General features: G+C 52.5%; 1 protein-coding gene across 5 annotated transcripts in view; it reads left to right on the top strand.

Annotated features, from left to right (window-relative positions):
- PLA2G5 (phospholipase A2 group V) overlaps window positions 1–19245 on the top strand; it is a 65355-nt gene that overhangs the window by 20066 nt on the left and 26044 nt on the right. Inside the window, exons 1-2 of one of the 5 annotated variants that reach the window (XM_070077030.1) lie at window positions 18050–18367; window positions 18728–18791. The exons of 1 other annotated variant lie outside the window; for it this stretch is intronic. The gene's annotated coding sequence lies outside the window, so the exon portion shown is untranslated. Of the gene's footprint in view, window positions 1–18049; window positions 18368–18500; window positions 18792–18937; window positions 19050–19245 lie in introns of those variants that run through there. 3 more of the 5 variants (XM_051856756.2, XM_070077029.1, XM_070077034.1) reach the window with 3 other exon arrangements.

Raw genomic sequence — 19245 nt, 5'->3', positions numbered from 1 at the left:
ACACACACAGACACACACAGACACACACACATACACACACAGAGACACACACACAGACACACACAGAGACACACATATACACACACACACACACAGCTACACAAGATTGTGTCCTGCCATCTGTTGGGTTGATCTGGGAACTTTGTCTCTTTCCCTTATCTAGTTCTGGGTTAGCAAGAGCCAACAGGTGAATTCTAGAGGGGAGAAGGAAGCCAGGGACCCTCATTCTCTGCACTTCCTCATGGTCAGGGTCCCAGCAGGGCGGGTACTCAGATGTCTCAGGGCTCGTCCTCATATACTTTGCTTCCAGCTTTTCCTTCTGATCACCGACAGCAGCCCTGGCCCAGAACCTGGTTTTGGCTGCAGAACTTAGAGGTGGAGGTGCAGCGGGATGACAGCTCCCCGTGATCTCTCCAGAAGCCCCTGTGCCACCTCACGTAGGCAGTTAGAGAACGTTGTTCAGATCTCCTTGGAAGCTCCAACTCACCCTCTGCCCCGTGGGTTAGGCGGCCTTGCAGGAACTCTTCTCCCATCCTCTAACTCCCTCTTTCTTTTGAGCTGTGGCATCCTCAGCTCCTCCGAAACACGTCCGAGGTCTGTTTCCCACAATGCATCACTCATCCTTCCAAGCTCGGAGCATCAGAGCTTTCCCAACAGAATGCTGACTGCTGTGCGACACAGAGCGCTCAAGCACTCCAGGTGCAGCGGTTTCCCGAGGGAGCTGGCCCTCTCAGGTGCAGAGAGTTAGCTGGAGGAGTTGGTGAGGTGAGCCGCTTCGCAGGTGAGCTCCCGCAGCAGTGACCCGGCCTCCTGCTGCTTCCCTTGCTTCGCAGAGGCTGGCAGACGGAACGCTGCGCCTCCTTCTCCGTCTCTCCAGTGAAGTTCACAGTCAACTCGAGCTGAGAGTACAGAGGCCTACACAGCCACCGCCTCGACCCCAACACACCGCTTCTCCACCACCAACACCCTGAACCGGATTCGTTACAACCAGCCAAGCAACATTGACATGTGGCCATCACACAAAGCCCGCGGCCAACACAAGGAGCTGTGCTCTCGGGGTCTGATGACACCTTCCAGCTTCAGAGAATCACACAAGGACGTTTCCTAAGGGGCTGGTATAATCTTGTCACCTCATTGTGCTGTAGGACACTAGAACTTCTTATTTTTTTTTAAAGACTTATTTATTTATTTCAAAGGCAGAGTTACAGAGACACAGGAAGAGAGAGGGAGGAGAGAGAGAGAGAGAGGTTTTCCATCAGCTGGTTCACTCCCCAAATGACCGCAATTGGAGCTGAGCCAATCTGAAGCCAGGAGCCAGGTGCTTCTTCCAGGTCTCCCAGGTGGGTGCAGGGACCCAAACACTTGGGCCATCTTCCACTGCTTTCCTAGACCACAGCAGAGAGCTGGATAGGAAGTGGAGCAGCTGGGACTCGAACTGGCACCCATAATGGATGCTGGCACTGCAGGAGGCAGCTTCACCTGCTACACCACAGCACCGGCCCCACTAAAACTTATTCTATCTAACCATGTTTTGGTTTCCGTTGTCTAACCTCTCTCTATCCTCTTTCTTCCTCTTCCCCACTCTCTAATAATCACTCTGCTACACTCAGAGTGCTTTTTTTTTTGTAGTTTCCACATGAGAGAGAACATGTACTATTTGTTTTTCTAAGTCTCTTTTATGTCACTTAACATTATATTCTCCAATTCTATCCATTGTTGCATCCATTCTGCTACACATGATAGACTATAATTCTTTTTGTGGCTGAAGAATAGTTCATTGTGTATAGATGGCACATTTTCCTTGTCCATTCATCTGTCAGCGGGTATCTAGGTTGATTCCGTATCTCAGCGACTGTGACTGGTGCAGCAGTAAATGTGAAGCGCCGGTATCTCTTCGATACGCTGATTTCGTTTCCTTTGGATGCATACGCACAGGTGGGACAGCTGGATCATGTGGGAGGCCTATTGTTAGCTTTTTTTTAAAAATTTTTTGTGACAGGCAGAGTTAGTGAGAGAGAGACAGAGAGAAAGGTCTTCCTTCCGTTGGTTCACCCCCCAAATGGCCGCTACGGCCAGCGCTGCACCGATCCGAAGCCAGGAGCCGGGTACTTCTTCCTGGTCTCCCATGCGGGTGCAAGGCCCAAGCACTTGGGCCATCCTCCACTGCCTTCCCTGGCCACAGCAGAGAGCTGGCCTGGAAGAGGAGCAACCGGGACAGAATCCGGCGCCCCAACCGGGACTAGAACCCGGTGTGCCGGCACCGCAGGTGGAGGATTAGCCTAGTGAGCCGCAGCGCCGGCCATTTTTAGCGTTTTAAGGAGCCTCCATCCTTCTCTCCATAAGGGCTGCACTCATTCCCATTCCCCCCGGCAGAGGTATGAAAGTCCCCTTTCCTCCACACCCTCACTAACGTGTTATTTTTATTAACAATAACTGTGCATCTTTTTGGGGCACAGCCTGACATTTCAATCCGTGTTCATAATGTGTGCAATCAGCATTTCCCCTCCTTAATGTCACCTGTATTACTGGAGGCGTGGAATTCCTTCCTCTCCTCTATTTGTTCATGAAGCATATGGGGGGTTGCTGTGAACCATAGTCACCCCACTGCGCTGTGTCTCCCTAGGAGCTTAATTTAACCCTTCCGTCTGAATCCGGCTCCGCTCTTGTCATCCAGTTTCCCTCTTCCACTACTCCTATACCAGTCTCCAGTAATTGCTATTCTATGTTCAGATTGAGGTTTTTTTTTTAAATATTTATTTTTATTTATTGGAAAGGCACAGTTAGAGAGTGGGGGTAGAAGCGAAGAGACAGAGAGAGCGTCCAATCTGCTGGTTCACTCCCCAAATGGCCACAGTGGCTAGGGCCAGGCCAGGCCAGAGCCAGGAGCTTCTTCTGCATCTCTCAAGAGGGTGTAGGGGCCCAAGCACTCGGGCCATCCTCTGCTGCTTTCCCAGGCACATTAGCAGGGAGCTGGATCAGCAGTGGAGCAGCTGGGACTCAAACTGCACACATATGGGATGCTGGCATCGCAGGCGGTGGCTTTACTCACTGTACCAAAAGGCCAGCCCCCAGACTGAGGTTTTTTTAAGCTTCCACATATGAGGGTGAACAAACAGCACTTGTCTATCTGTGTCTGGCCTATTTCACTTAACATACTATCCTCTAGCTTTATCCATTTTGCTGAAAATGAGAGGATTTCATTCTTTTAATGGCCAAAAATTACTCCATTATGTATATGTACCATATTTTGTTTATCCATTCATCTTTTGATGGGAATTTTGGTTGATTCCATATTTTTTAAAGATTTTATTTGAGAGAGAGAGTTACAGTGAGAGAGAGAGAGAGAGAGCGCCAGAGAGAGAGAGAGAGGAGAGAGAAAGGTCTTCCATCTGCTGGTTCACTCCCCAAATGGCCACAATGGCTGGAGTTGCGTCAATCTGCAGCCAGGAGCCAGGAGCTTTTTCAGGGTCTCCCACATGGGTGCAGGGGCCCAAGGACTTGGGCCATCTTCCACTGCTTTCCCAAGCCACACAGAGAACTGGATCAAAAGTGGAGCAGCTGGGACTTGAACCGGTGCCCATATGGGATGCCGGCACTGCAGACAGCGGCTTTACCTGCTAGGCCACAGCACCGGCCCCTTGGTAGATTTTGTGTGTCCAAAACTGTTCATTTCCTCGAGGTTTTCCTGTTAGTTGGCACGTAGTTCTTCATAACAGTCCCAAATGATCTTCCTATTCCTGTGGGGTCAGTTGCAATGTCTCTCTTTCCATCTCTGATTGTATTCATTGAGTCTTGCATTTTTCTTTTTGTTTCGTCTAACTAAATAAATGTCTACTTTGCTTATCTTTAAAAAGAACCAAATATTCATTTCATTGATCTTTTATATTGTTTTTTTTTCCTTCTTTTTAAAGATTTATTTATTTATTGGGGCCAGCTTTATTGTGTAGCTGGTAAAGCCATCCCACATGGGTGCTAGTTCATGTCCCGGGTGCTTCTCTTCCAATCCAGCTCTCTGCTATGGCCTGAGAAAGCAGCAGAAGATGGCCCAAGTATTTCGGCCCCTGCACCCACGTAGGAGACATGGAAGATGCTCCTGGCTCGTGGCTCCTGGCTTCAGATTGGCCCAGCTGTGGCCATTGTGGCCATTTGAGGAGTGAACTAATGCGTGGAAGATCTCTCTCTTTATCTCTCCCTCTCTCTGTAACTCTGCCTTTGAAATTTTATTTATTTGAATCACAACCCAGTGGTTCACACCCCAAATGGCCTCAACGGCCAGGGCTGGGCCAGGCCAAAGCTAAGAGCTAAGAACTCCATCAGGGTTTCCCACCTGGGTGCAGGGGCCCAAGCACTTGAACCGCATTTTGTTGCTTTCCCAGGCGCTAAAGCAGGGAACTGAATTGGAACTAGCATACGGGATGCCAGTGTGCAGGCAACTTAACGCCCTGTGCCACCACGCCAGTCCTTTATATTGTTTTTTATCCTCTATTTCATTTATTTTTGCTCTGGATCTTTGTTATTTATTTCCTTTATCCAGATATCCCAAATTCAGACATCCTTTTCTCTGTATGACTTAGGTTTCAAACTGTAATTTTATTTGACTTATTGAGTTCTTCATTTCCAAAGCATCTGCTTGCTTTTCTTTCAAGCTCCTTATCTCTTTGCTAAATTCCTTTCTCATATCATGTATAGTTTTCCTGATTTTCTTTTTTTAAAAAGATTTATTTTATTTATTTGAAAGACAGAGTTACAGAGAGATGTAGAGCCAGAGAGAGAGGTCTTCCATCTACTGGTTCACTCCCCAGATGGCTGCAACGGCTGGAGCTGTGCTGATCCAAAGCCAGGAGCCAGGAGCTTCTTCCGAGTCTTCCATGTAGCTGCAGGGGCCCAAGCACTTGGGCCATCTTCTACTGCCCTCCCAGGCCACAGCAGAGAGCTGGTGGGAAGAGGAGCAGCCAGGACATGAACCAGTGCCCATATGGGATGCCGGCGCTGCAGGCTGGGGCTTTAACCCTCTGTGTCACAGCACCGGCCCCTCCTGATTTTCATAAACTGTCTGTGTGCTCTTATATCTCTGAGTAAAAATAACCACTTGTCGAAATTGTTTATTAAGTATTTTGTCAATATTTTTTCCTTTGGGGTTAGTTACTGAAACATTATTGTGGGGGCCAGCTCTGTGGTATAGTGGGTAAAGCCACCGCCTGCAGTGCCAGCATCCCATATGGACTCCAGTTCAAGTCCCGGCTGCTCTACTTCCTATCCAGCTCTTCATTGTGGCCTGGGAGAGCAGTGGAAGATGGCCCAAGTGCTTGGGCCCCTGCACCCGCATGGGAGACCTGGAAGAAGCTTCTGGCTCCTGACTTCAGATCAGCGCAGCTCCGGCCATTGCGGCCAACTGAAGAGTGAACCAGTGGATGGAACACCTCTCTCTCTCTCTCTCTCTCTCTCTCTCTCTCTCTGTGTGTGTGTGTGTGTGTGTAACTCTGACTTTCAAGTAAATAAATAAATCTTAAAAAAATCATTATGGTGTTCCTTTTAGGCACCACACTGCCTGTTTCACACTTTTTGTGTCTCTATGCTCATATTTGCACGTCTCATGGCTCAGTATCTCTATTGCTTTTAAGAAGTGGCTTTTATGGATTGAAAGATTCTCCCTGAAGACACGCCTTTGGGTGTCAGTGGGGCAGGCCGCCTGGGCTTTCATTCCACTTGCACACCGCGGCACTTCCCCCCTAAGCCGCCTTCTGCTGTAATCACAGGCAGTGGTGCTAAGGGCCTGGGGCTGCTCCTCATTCCCTGAGGGCTGCAGGAGTCCAGCAATTGGGTCAGGAGCACCTGTAGCCTGCAGTCTGGGTAGGGCACGCAGTTCCAGTAGCTGCCTGAGGGGCTGGGTCAAGGGAGCAGCACTGGCAGGCAGGCGAGGTGGAGCACATGTCTCCACAGCCAGCCAAGGACCTGGGAGTGCAGGAGCCCTGCCTGTGTGTTCCAGGGTGCGTGGGTCCCAGCTGTGGTGAGCCAATGGTCCAGGTGGGAAGAGGGGGGATGTCTCCAAGTCTGAGGGTGCAAGTGGGCCCCTACTTTTAGGATCCTGTGGGCAGGATCTCCCTGCTGTTCTTCCTGGAACAGTTGAGTCCTGTGTGGGCTTGCGTGCTCGGGTCACTCTTGCTCTGTTGGGTCTCTTTGGAATCGTGGGGTTCCAGGCTTGGGGCTCTGTAGAGGGTTGGCTCTCCTAAGGCAGTATGAAGTCAAAAGCCCCTCCTTTCTCAAAAGGATGGCACCTTGCCACTGCCTGTGCTCCGGAGGTGGAGGGGAACAGACTGTGAGGTCCTTCTTGGAAGCAGAGCATCCCGGGCAACTCCCCTTCCTGGGATGCCCATGGATCCTGGGCTTTGTGGGGGCTCTCCCGTTTCCCCTTCCCGCAGCCAGGGGGCTTCCTCCTGTCACCTCTGAGCCCTGGGGCCAGGGTCCCCCTGGACAGTGGTCTCTGTTCTCCTCTTTGTGTGCCCATCCCAGGTCTCCCTGTCCTGTGGAGTTCCTTTATCTCTCTTGCTGAATTCTTGGACACTCACTTCTAAATGCAGCTGTTTATTTGTCACTTTGCTGCTCCCTGTGGAGGAGTCAGTGCTGGGCATCCCTACTTGGCCAGCTGGAGAGACCCTGCAGCACCACTGGGTGAACAGACTGTTCCTTCTCCAGTGAGTTGCCTTTGCTCCTTCCTCAATGGCTGTGGACTACATTTCTGTGGGGTTTGTCTCTGAACTTTCTGTTTGAGTCCAGTTGATCCATTGGTTCATTCCTTTGCCCATATCATAGTGAACGGAGGACTATAGTTTTATGCCAAGTCTTTGATCAGTGGTGTCAACCCTCTTTCTCCCATGAAGTACTGGTTGTTCTGGGTCTTTCTATCTCTCCATATAAACCTGAAAATCAGTTAGTCGATTTCCATAAAATAACTGGCTGGGATTATGGTGGAGATTGTGTTGAGTTTGTAGATCAAGTTGGGAACACAGAGATCTTTACAATATGGAGTCTTTCTATCTATGAATGTGGAAGGTGTCTCCATTTATTTCTGTGATGTCTTTCATCTGAGTTTTAGAGTTTACCTTTCATAGATCTTGTAAATATTTTGTAAGAGCTATGCCTAAGTGTTTCATGTTTGAGGGTACTAAATAAATGATAGTGATTCTAACTTCAAATTCCATTGTTTATTACTGCAATACAGAAAAGCAATTTATTTTTGTATGCTAATCTTGTATCCTGCATACCAAATCCTTGATTTTGTCATTATTAATTCCAGCATTTCGTTGGTGTTGATTCTTTGGGATTTCCTGCAAAGATAATAATATCATCAGCAAAAGAAGTGTTATTTCTTACTTCCCAATCAGTAACCTTCTCTTTCCTTGCCCTGCCTTGTTGCCTTGGTTAGGGCTTCGGCATGAGGCTGAGCAAGAATGCGGAGAGTGGACGTCCTTGTCTGGTGGCAGATTTTAACAGGAAGGCAGTTAGTTTCTCTCCAGGAAGCATGGTGTTGGCTGCACGTTTTTTATCGGTATTCTTTTTTTTTTTTTCCTTTTGACAGGCAGAGTGGACAGTGAGAGAGAGAGAGACAGAGAGAGAGAAAGGTCTTCCTTTGCTGTTGGTTCACCCTTCAATGGCCGCCACGGCTGGCGCACAGCAGCCGGTGCACCGCACTGATCCGATGGCAGGAGCCAGGTGCTTCTCCTGGTCTCCCATGGGGTGCAGGGCCCAAGCACTTGGGCCATCCTCCACTGCCCTCCCGGGCCACAGCAGAGAGCTGGCCTGGAAGAGGGGCAACCGGGACAGAATCCGGTGCCCCGACCGGGATTAGAACCCGGTGTGCCGGCGCCGCAAGGTGGAGGATTAGCCTGTTGAGCCACGGCACTGGCCCTTTTGTCGGTATTCTTTATCAAGTTGAGGATGTTCCCCTTTATTCCTGGTTTGCTGAGGTTTTTTTGTTTTTACTCATGAGTAAATATTGGATTTTGTGGGTTTTCTTCTTTAACCTGTTGATGGGATGGAATACATTCTCTGATTTTCAAATGTTGAATCAGCCTTGCGTAAATGCAATACATCCCACCTGGTTGTAGTGTACAGTTCATTTTAGGGACTATGTACTTGAATTGCTGGAAATTTGTAGAGCGTTTCTATACCTGTAGTCATAAGAGATGTTGGTCTGTGTTGTCCTTTCTTACGATGTCTTTTTGTTTAGTTTACTTAGGGTAGTTCTGGGCTCATCGAATGAGTTCGGAGGAATTCTAGTCTTATATTTGCGAAGGCATGCTGTCTGAGCGGACTGTGGTGTGTCCTGGGGCGTGTTCATCGTGTGCTTGAGAAGAACGCTGTGGGTGAAGTGCTCTGTGACTGCCGTGGCCTGGTTGGTGAATAGTGCTGCTCGGATCCAGGCTGCCTGCCGGTTCTGTCCACAGCCAAGTCTCCGCCGTCTACTCCATGCAGTTCTGTCAGCTTCGGCCTTACTTACACTGATGCTGTGAAGGCCTGTTACGGCTGGTTAAGCCCCACCTCCAACACCACTGCCTTGAGGGTTAAGTTCCCAATGCAGGAACTTGGGAGCAGGTTTCAAACCATAGCCACCCCTCTGTCACTATGTGAATGGCCCTCTTTGTCCCTTATCACCTTCCTTGCTCTAAAGTCAACCTTGAGTTCCTGTAGCTACCTCACTCTCTTCTGATTATGGTTAGCATGGGGCAACTTTGTCCATCTCTTGAATTTCAGTCTGTGTTTGTCTTTATGCTTAAAATGGGTTTCTTTTTTAGACTACATGCCTTTTTTTTTTTTAAGATTTATTTGTTTAATTGAAAGGCAGAGTATTAGGCAGAGAGAGAGAGAGACAGAGAGAGGGAGTGCACTGATTCAGTGGCTGCAACAGACCAGGCCAAAGCCAGGACCCAGGAATGCCTTCCAGGTCTCCCCCATGGGTTGCAAGGACCCAAGTACTTGAGCCATCATTTACTGCCTTACCAAGTGTATTGGCAGGAAGCTGGATCAGAAGCGGAGGAGCTGAGACTCAGACCCTACAGCTAGGTCTCTGAGTGCGATTCCACAAGGAGACACACGCACAGGACCCTTGCATTTGAACTGACTTAGTGGCAGAGGGAGGCGGGTTTGGAGAAGTCTGTTTTCTGGTGCCGTGCGCGGAGGAGGCACTGAGAATCCGGAGCTGTCGCTCCAGCAACAGCCGCTTGATTTGACAGCTCAGCTTCCTAACTGTGTCCAGGGGAGCCGCTGCTTCTGTGACCTAGTTGTGTGTGGGTGTGTGTGTGGGGGGTGTGGTCAAGGATATTAGCAACCAAGTCAGGAATGTCTTCAGTAGGGTGCACAAAACGAGTGGGATTGAACTGGATGGTTAGATTACCACAGTCCTGCGGGACTAGAGAGCTTATGGCACATTTCTTTTTTTTTTTAAGATTTATTTATATATTTGAAAGTCAGAGTTATGCACAGAGAGAAGGAGAGGCAGAGAGAGAGAGAGAGAGAGAGAGAGAGGGAGAGGGAGAAGGAGAGGGAGAGAGAGACAGAGGTCCTCTATCTGCTGGTTCACTCCCCAGTTGGCCGCAATGGCTGGAGCTGAGCCGATCCGAAGCCAGGAGCCAGGAGCTTCTTCCAGGTCTCCCCAATGGGTGCAGGGGCCCAAGGACTCAGGCTGTCTTCCACTTCTTTCCCAGGCCATAGCAGAGAGCTGGATAGGAAGTAGAGCAGCCAGGACTCGAACCGGCGCCCATGTGGGATGTGGGTACTGCAGGCAGCAGCTTTACCCGCTACGCCACCGCGCCAGTCTCACAATACATTTCTAAGCCTCCTTGCAGGGCAAGTCCCAGCCACCCAAGGACTGCCCGTCACATGCATCACTGCGGAGTTGAAATCCGACCTGAGGGGCAGGTGTAAGGCAGGGGCTTGCTGGGTGGCAGAGGCCTGGTCCGGGGGTGGGCGCTCAGCAGCCAGGTGGGGCCGGAAGCAGCAGTTCCCTGGACAGACCGGTACAGTGATGTGAATCCAGGAGTTTTTTTTTCCTGGAACCTGGAAGCCTAGGACCTTCTTTCTGGGCCCCCAGGGATTCTGTGGGAGGTACTGCCGTTCTGTGGATCTCCTCCTTCTTCAACCTCGAGCCCCGACTTGTGCCCTGGGAGAAATTGTTGAGGGTGGAGGAAGCTGTGAGTGTGACACCTGCGTGTCAAGGGGAAGTGAGAAAGGGCCTGCTGGCCAGCGCCCACTGGGGAGTGAGGGCGTGGAGGTCCTAGGGGCACTGGCCTCCCTGGTGCAGTCTATGGCACTGGCTTTGGCTTTGTTTTTCATTTTTACTTATTTGAAAGGCAGAAAGACAGAGAGGCAGAAAGACAGAGAGACAGAAAGACACACGCACGCACGCACACACACACACACACACACGGATCCACCATCTGTTGGTTCACACCCAAATGCCCACGGCAGCTGAGGCTGAGCCCAGCCAGAGTCGGGGGCCAGGAACACAATCAGGTCTCCAGGGGGACCCCGATCATTTGCACCGACACTTACTGCCTCCCAGGGTGTGCTTTAGCAGGAAGCTGGAATCGGAAGCAGAGCTGGGACTTGAACCCAGGCACTCTGACATGGGATACAGGTGTGCCACGTGCTGTCTCACTGTTACAACCAACGCCTGCCCCATGGCACTGTTTGTTAAGCCACGCTCTAAAGATGGAATATCGTGGGACCATCAAGTCAGCACTTGCAAGAGAGCGGATCTCAGGGCCACGGCAGCTTTAGGCCAGGCGTGAAGGGAGCCTCCTTTGGCCAACGGTTTGAAGCTCCAGAGACGAGCAGCTTGTTCAGGACGAGGCTGGCAGTCCGTCTGGGAGCTGGGTGGGACAGGAGCGTCACCGCAGCAGGTCCTGGGGAGGTCATCCTTTTCTGGACCCAGTCCAGGCCCCCCTTCCACATCGCCTGCGTCCCTCCATCACGCCGCCCTCTCTCTGAGGCTTGACACCGGGACACACACAGATGCATCCCATCATCACTGACAGAGAGCACACCTCTTCCGGTTTCTCCGTGGAGACTGGTTCCTGAGGGAGAAAGGCCAGCCCCGCTCTGCTCTGCTGCCGGCCCCGCCCATGTGCTGCATCCCCCAGGATGGCCGTGAGCGTGGGCTCTTCCTGCCCCCAGAGGGGCCCTCTCCCTGCACCTGGCTTACCTTCAGGGCCACCCCTGGGGCAGCCACCTCCTGCCAGCCCCTTGCTTCTTGGGAGGGCTCGCGAGTCCGTGGCCATCAGCATTGATGTCTGCAATTTGTCCCCCAGACGAGGGGCTTTTGGGAGCGGAGAGGCTGCCTCTCCCTCTTTGCACCAAGAGCCCCTCGAGAATACGGAGCGGGCTGGGCCCTCGGAAGGGGGCGCTCCCTGCACCTCGGGCTCGACTTTCTCTCCATGCCATGCTTCAAGAGGGAGCAAGACCGTGCACTTCAGTTCAGACCCAATGTGGGGTTCTAGGACCCAGGGGGTGCACGAGGGAGGCCCCGAGGGAAAAACTGTGATGGCCTTGGGGGATTAAAGGGAGCCCCCCCCCCCCCCCGCCTTCTGAGCTCAAAGCTCAGAGGAGCTTTGCTTTGCAATGACAGGGCGAGACACAACCCAGTGTCCCCGGCCCCCTGGCACGTAGCACAGGGCCCGCTGAATAGAGGGGGCTCCACAGATGGTGTTAACTGAATGAATGATTGAACAAATGAAGAAACGGGAAATTTGGAGGTCAGAGGCCCACAGCAGCGGGGTGAATTCTAGGCTCGGCCCTGGCGCGGCTCTGAGCTGACGGATCAGCTGCTCACCGCAGGGGCCGATGGACTCACCGCTGGGCAGACACGCAGCCCAAGCATCCAGAACCCGGGACCCAGCCCTGAGAAGGGGCACCCCTGCCCCTCCCCCCTGCTCCCCTCACCTCCTCCCCCAGCTGCTGGCAGCTGGGACAGGTTAATTCAGGAGCTGGATTTCCTCACAGCAAACTAGCGCCGGCCACCCCGTCGGCCATGTCCTCAGCCCGTGAGACCATGCAGCTGCCGACAACAGGGAAGAACCGGAAGCTCCTCCGGGCAGCCGTCCCCGAGGCCATCTGAGGCCAGCGAGGACTGCAGTCAGAGGTGCAGGGAAGACAAGTTCTGGCCTTGCCCAGGGTTACTTCCGGCCTGCTCGGGACTGAGCCGCCTAGCCTTGAGACTGGGAGCCAGGGAGCTGGAGGGCTGGAGGCCGCCTCTGACCCCTGTCCCACGGGACGAGCTGGGATGGGGTGTGGAGGAGGAGACGCAGTCGGAACCTTGAAACCCTTGCCCTGGACTAGAAGAGCCAGGGCCTGCTTTGAAATGGACGTGCCTAGGAAAATAACGAGAATGCACCATCAACAAGGTCCTTAATGAGGGGCCGGTGCTGTGGCATAGTGGGCAGAGCAGCCATCTGCAGCACCAGCATCCCATACGGACGCTGGTTCAAGTCCCAGCTGCTGCGCTTCTGAGCCAGCCCTCTGTTATAGCCTGGGAAAGCAGTAGAAGATGGCCCAAGTCCTTGGGTCTCTGCACCCATGTGGGAGACCCAGAAGAAGCTCCTGGCTCCTGGCTTTAAATCAGTGCAGCTTTGGCCATTGTGGCCAATTGGGGAGTGAACCAGTGGATAGAAGACCTTTCTCTCTCTCTCTCTCTCTCACTCACTCTCTGCCTCTCCTTCTCTCTCTGTGTAACTCTGAATTTCAATAAATAAATAATCTTTTAAAAAAAGATCCTTAATGAAGCTGGAGCATGACTGTCCCATTGTACAGATGGAGAAACTGAGGCTCAGAGGGATTTGTGGCAGACCTGGGCCTCCAGTCCCCTCAGTGTCCGCGTTGTGCCGTGGCTGCCTGAGAAGTTTGGAAAGGAAGCCATTTCTTCTCCTCATGTTTGCACCTGCTTACGACGCTCCCTCTAGAAAGCGGTGTCCTTACGAACCCCAGAGCGGCCTTGCAGTGACCAGCACGGCTGCGGTGACGCCACATGCCCTTGACTTACCCAAGCGCTCTGATTCGGTGGCTGTCACCGAGCAAACTGGCCTCGTGTCCGCTGAACGTCCATCTCAGCTGACTCCTCTCTTCGGAGCATGGCGTCCCCTGCTTCTTTGGAAGGACAGCGTGTACAGGGCTCAGGGAGAAAGGCCAGGGAAAACAGCTCCTGAAAGGTGGATTAAAACAAATAAGCAGGGCTTAGCATCGCCACGAAATGACATACTTCTTCCTCCTTATTCAGTGAACAGATTGGGGAGCGGAGCGGGGGCGGGGTTGGGCCTCTAGTCCTGTCCATCTCTCTGCACGGCCTGCTACTCCAAGTGGAGCTGCCCCTTGGGGGTCACGAGGAGCTTGTTAGAAGCATAAAGCTCTCAGGCCTAGTGGATCAAACTCTGCACCTTGGCTAGATGCCTGGGTGGTTTGTAGGCACGGTTAAAACAGAGCTCCAAATGTGTCCAACCCGACTGTGTATTGTGTATTATATTTTCTCTTCTTTTTTTAAGACTTATTTTAATTATTTGAAAGACAGTTACAGAGAGAGAGACAGAGAGAGACAGAGAGAAGTCTTCCATCTGCTGGTTCAATCCCCAGATGGCCAGAGCCAAGCCAGGAGCCGGGAGCTTCTTCTGGGTCTCCCACACGGGTGCAGGGGTCCAGGCACTTGGGCATCTTCCACTGCCTTCCCAGGCCACAGCAGAGAGCTGGATCAGCAGTGGAGCAGCTGGGACTCAAAACGGTGCCCATATGGGGTGGCGGTGACACAGGTGGCCGCTTTACCTGCTCCGCCACAGTGCATCTCCCCATTATATTTTCTAAAGCAGATATTAGTGGGATGTAGGAACACCTTTGATTTTTGTAGATGGCCGTTATACCTACAACCCTGTTAAACTCTCCTATTAGTTTATAACACTAATTGTCTCTGGTTTTCTACAGAGAAAATGATAGTGTCTACTATTTTGTCTTTTTTCCTTCAATCTTATGCTTATTTATTTTTATTGTCTTAATCCATTGGCTAAGATGACTGATACAATATTGAACTCCAGATGTGTCGGCAGATGTCTATCACATTCTTGATCTTAACTGATTCACTATTTCAACATACGTGTATCCAATGCCTACCACATTACAGGTATTTTCCCAGGCATGGGGTAAGGGGGTTATCATCGTATCAATTTTTATTTCATACTTGGCATTTAGTTAGGAAAAAAGTCTCTAAATAGAATTACTATTGATAGTCATGAGTGATTTTAAGTATTTTCAAACAAAAGCAGTTCTCTGAAGTTATGAGTGTATTATCTCAGGGCCGGCACTGTGGCTCACTATGCTAATCCTCCTCCTTCAGCGCCAACACTCTGGGTTCTAGTCCCGGTTGCTCCTCTTCCAGTCCAGCTCTCTGCTGTGGCCCGGGAAGGCAGTGGAGGATGACCCAAGTGCTTGAGCCCTGCACCCGCATGGGAGGCCAGGAGGAAGCACCTGGCTCCTGGCTTTGGATCGGCACAGGGCACCGGCCACAGCGGCCATTTGGGGGGTGAACCAACGGAAGGAAGACCTTTCTCTCTGTCTCTCTCTCTCCTAACTCTGTCAAAAAAAAAAAAAAAAGTGTATTATCTCAGGGCCGGCACTGTAGCACAGTACATTAAGCCACTGCCTGCGACACCAACATCGCGTACGGCCACCAGTTGGTGTCCTGTCTGCTCCACTTCCAATCCAGTTCCCTGCTAAGGTGCCTGAGAAAGCAGCAGAAGATGGCCCAAGTACCGAGGCCCCGGCCACCTGTGCGGGAGACTCAGATGGAGTTGCAGGCTCTTGGCTTCCACCAAGCACAGCCCTGCCAATGTGGCCGTTTAGAAAGTGAACCAGTGGATGGAAGATCTCTCTCTCTGTCAACTCTATCATTCAAAGAAAAAAATAAATCTTTTTAAAAAGAGTGCATGATATATTTTATGAAATTGGCTTAATTCAATTACATTCAATTATTAAATTTATATCTAAACTTGCTTTTTACTTCTAAAATAATATTTTATTAGACTGTACCAATAATCAGAATTTGGTATAATGATTAACATCAAACTTACATGTAAATAACACAGTGATGGCTGAGAAAATGAGCAGCACCAATGAGCGACCACCACACATGTGTGAGAATAGCGAAAATTCAGAACATGACAACACTGGATGCTGGCGAGGACCAGAGCCGCCGTGACACACACCCTGAGCATTCATCGGCCCTGGGGAACTGACAGGTGCACTGTTGTCAGGTGTTGGCGGCAGTGCTGTCAGCCATGCTGGTATGCTTGGCATACCAGCCGAGGGGGCGTGTTAGAAATGTGTGCACCACCCCCACCTGGCCTCCGTAGTACTTGTACTTTCTTTCTTTTTTAAAAAATTTACTTATTTATTTGAAAGACAGAGTTACAGAGAGGCAGAGGCAGAGAGAGAGAGAGAGAGAGATCTTCAATCTGCTGGTTCACTCCCCAGATGACTGCAACAGCCAGAGCTACACCGATCCGAAGCCAGGAGCCAGGAGCTTCTTCCGTGTCTACCTCCACGCGCAGGGGCCCAAGCACTTGGGCCATCCTCCACTGCTTTCCCAGGCCATAGCAGAGAGCTGGTTCGGAAGTGGAGCTGCCAGGACTTGAACCGGCGCCCATATGTGATACCAGCACTGCAGGTGGCTGTTTTACCTGCTACATCGCAGCGCTGGCCCTGCATTTGTACTTTCACACTTGACGATCACAAGGAGACCAATCCACGGAGGGAGTCTCCACCCGACAGCCTGGACTCAGAAGTCAGTGCCACAGGAAACAAGAACAAGGTTGAGAAATTTCCTGGATGGAGCAGGCTGAAGATTCCCAACAATTAGTGCAGTGCCCGAGTCTCAGTCGGATTCTGGGTTGGAGAAAAAGCAAACCAACCGGATATAAGGAGGATTCCCCGGACGACAGGGGGAACCTGCATGTCAGACATTAGATAATTGGATTTGGATAACAGCACTACAGCAGTGTCGAATTTCTTGCGTGTCTAATTGTGCTGGATCCTGTAAGAAAAGGAGAATTATTTGGGGACCAGGGTCCGCAGCTTGCCCTCAAGTCATGGTGTGTGAGAGAGGTAGAGCAATTGTAACAAACTGTTAGCAACTGGCGAATTAGAGGCTTATGGGTATTGACTGTAGCCTCAATCCTGCCATTTTCCTGTCAAGTTCACATTCTTTAAAATAAGATTTTGGGGGAAATGTGGCTATGAGCCACCACTTCATTTCTCAGCGTATCCCTAAGGACTTCGTGGCACCTGCTGTGCCAGGTCTCATGTGAAGAGTGAATAGGTTGCAAGAGGTCCAGGACATTGTCCTTCCATTCACGCCCAGTAAAAAGAGGGAACCGCGAGGTAGCTCCCTGTGGATGCGCGGGGGCCAGGTCTGCACCCGACTGCGGTCCGTTTCCTGCTGGCCGTCTGCACACGGAGGAAGGGAGCGTGGAGGCAGGGCAGGAGAGGGCGCGGAGAATTCTGACGTCATCTGTGAAGCCGTGCTTCTAAAAACAAGGCAGCAAAAGCCAACGTGGACAAAAACAAAAAGAAAGGGAGATAAAAATTATTCTTAAGAGAGCCTATCTGGGTGAATGATAGGAGGTCTTTTTTTTTTTTTTTTTTTTTAAGAGAGAGAGCGAGCGAGTGAGCGAGCGCTCCTATTATTGCTGATTCACTCCCCCATGCCTGAGCAGCTGTGGGAGGGTGGGGGTGGAAGCTGGGAGCTGGGAACACAGTCCAGGTCTCCCACGTGCGTGGTAGGAACCCGGTTACGTGAGCCGTCACTGCTGTCTCCCAGGGGCTGCATCGTCAGGAGCTGCAGCTGAGACTCGAACCCAGGCACTCAGACAGGACAGGAGGCACAACCACTAGGCTAAACCCTGACCCAGAGGTTCCCCTTCTCACTTTTTTCCTGGATTTTTTTTTTTTTTTTTTTGGCAGGCAGAGTTAGTGAGAGAGACAGAGACAGAGACAGAGAGAAAGGTCTTCCTTCCATTGGCTCACCCCCCAGTAGCCGCCATGGCTGGCACCTGCGCCACTCCAAAGCCAGGAGCCAGGTGCTCCCTCCTGGTCTCCCATGTGGGTGCAGGGCCCAAGCACATGGGCCATCCTTCCCTGCCTTCCTGGGCCACAGCAGAGAGCTGGACTGGAAGAGGAGCAACCGGGACAGGATCTGGTGCCCCAGCCGGGATTAGAACCCGGTGTGCCGGCACCGCAGGCGGAGGATTAGCCTAGTGAGCTGCGGCGCCCTGGATTGTTTTTAAGGCTTTGCCTCCTCCCTGAGCACGAGAAGGAAAGATCTAACATCTGTGTTGTGTCAATCAATCGCCGGCTTGCCATTCTGAATGAGCAGAGTCCTTGTAAGAGGCTGGGGCGTGTGGGTCGCCGCGTGGCCTGGGCACGCAGAGCACGGGGCTAATCGTGTGTCTGTGTAGCAGAGTGCCTGGCACACAGCAGGTGCCCACGAAGGTTACTTGCTAGGACTCGCGCGTGGGGCAGGGCTGTGACTGCCGTCCTTTCCCTCCTGGCCTGCTCTGGGGCCCACGCCTCTGCTCCCCGCATTCCCACAGCGGCTTCGGTGGCACACCCGGGAGCAATCCCCACCGTGAAACCCCTCAGGGGCAAGCACCTTGCTCCATGTGTCTCACGCAGCGGGTGCTCAGGAAATGATTTTGGAATGAATGACACCAGTGCATCCCGGCCACTGGTTCCCCTCTCTCAGAACTCGCTTCCAGAAACGCCTTGGCCTCCCTGGTGGTGACTCCGCTAACTCCCATCTGAGCGAGTTCCCCTCGTCTGGTTTCCTCCACCTGGGCCCCGGGGCGTGTCGTCCTCCTCTGCCAGCCACAACCGAGCAGGCCCTGGCACTCTCACGGTCAAGGTGCTTAGCGGGCAGGCAGATCCCTAAGAACGCTCTGAGCCCAGGGCCGGGGTGAGGTGCCCGGGGCTGAAGGGATTACAAAGCCCGTGCAGTGGCTCAGGCCGTGACCTGGATAATTGTGGACTTCCAGCCTCCCACGCTGGAATGCTCTGGGTGACCGCCCAGGCCCCTGGGGCAGCAGAGCCCGCTCCGTGTCTGCATGTGCAAAGGGCTGTGCGCTGGCTGGGTCCCTGCAGACGTTTCTCCTCACCTCCGCCGCGCCTGTCTGCATAGCTGGCTGCCAGTCACAGCTGGAAGAGCGACCCTGGGCTGCTCCCTGGGGGCCTGCAGGCTGGCGGGAGGCAGGGAGCCAGCAGGGCCCGGGCACCAGGTTCTGCCAACGTGGCTGCTCGTGGGGGCAGGCCTGGGGAGCAGGAGCTGAGCCAGGCCAAAGAGGTCAGTTACTGGCATGGGGGCTGCACAAATTAGCTGGACAGGGAGAGGAGGGAGCAGGTGGACTCTGCTGTGCCCCAGAGGGGCCGTAGGAGGGGCGGGCGGGCGGGGCACCTGTCACGGGGTCTCCCCAGGGCTGCCAGGGGCCAACCCTGTAAGCTGCTGTGGCTCTAAAAGAGCCGGGCCACAGGTAAAGGGAAGACGAGGGCCACTTGGGAGAGCGCCCCTAAAGCGTGGTGCAAACGCAGGGCAGGGTTGCGACCGGGGAGATCAGACCTTCGTTTCTGTTGCCCTTCATCTGGAGGGCTCGTCTGGATTTCTCTTTAACCCAAACCACAAGCAAATCTTCCCTTTTGGGAAAAGGCGTCATCAACATCCATTCAGCCTCCCTGAAGCTCTGTGGGCACCTGCTGTGTGCCAGACATTGGTAAGATGGGGTACCCGTGCTTTTATGGTGATGTCCCCACCCCTGCCCCGGGCGCTTTCTCCGGCAGTCTCCTCCCTCCTCTCCCCGGGACCCCCCTCTCGGGAAGGCAGTTTAGCCCTGTGCTAAGTACAGGGGTCTTCAAAGGGTTCAGGGATTGTGGGAGATGAGCCCTCCTGAGACTACCTGCCCACCAAAGACTGGACTCAGAGACACGACAGAAGCAGAAAGCAAGGCGTTTATTTCTCCCGGTTTCTCCTGGTGAGCGTCCGGCGGTCTTGGGTTCTCGGCTCCTCTTATCCCTGCCACGCAAAGACCCCTTTTCCCTGCTTCTCATTGGTTGAGAAAGTTGGGGGTTATAATCTGAGCCCGGATGGATGGTGTCAGAGATGGGATGGGCACCCAGGCCTGTTGCTGGGCAGATGGGAGGAGAGTGGGGGAGGCTGGGGTTAGGGCA

The sequence above is a fragment of the Oryctolagus cuniculus genome, chromosome 7 (assembly GCF_964237555.1).
Source record: "Oryctolagus cuniculus chromosome 7, mOryCun1.1, whole genome shotgun sequence".
In the NCBI taxonomy this organism is placed as follows: Eukaryota; Metazoa; Chordata; class Mammalia; order Lagomorpha; family Leporidae; genus Oryctolagus; species Oryctolagus cuniculus.
The sequence above is the reverse complement of the archived record's forward strand: the minus strand, read 5'-3'. Positions and strand labels throughout refer to the sequence as shown.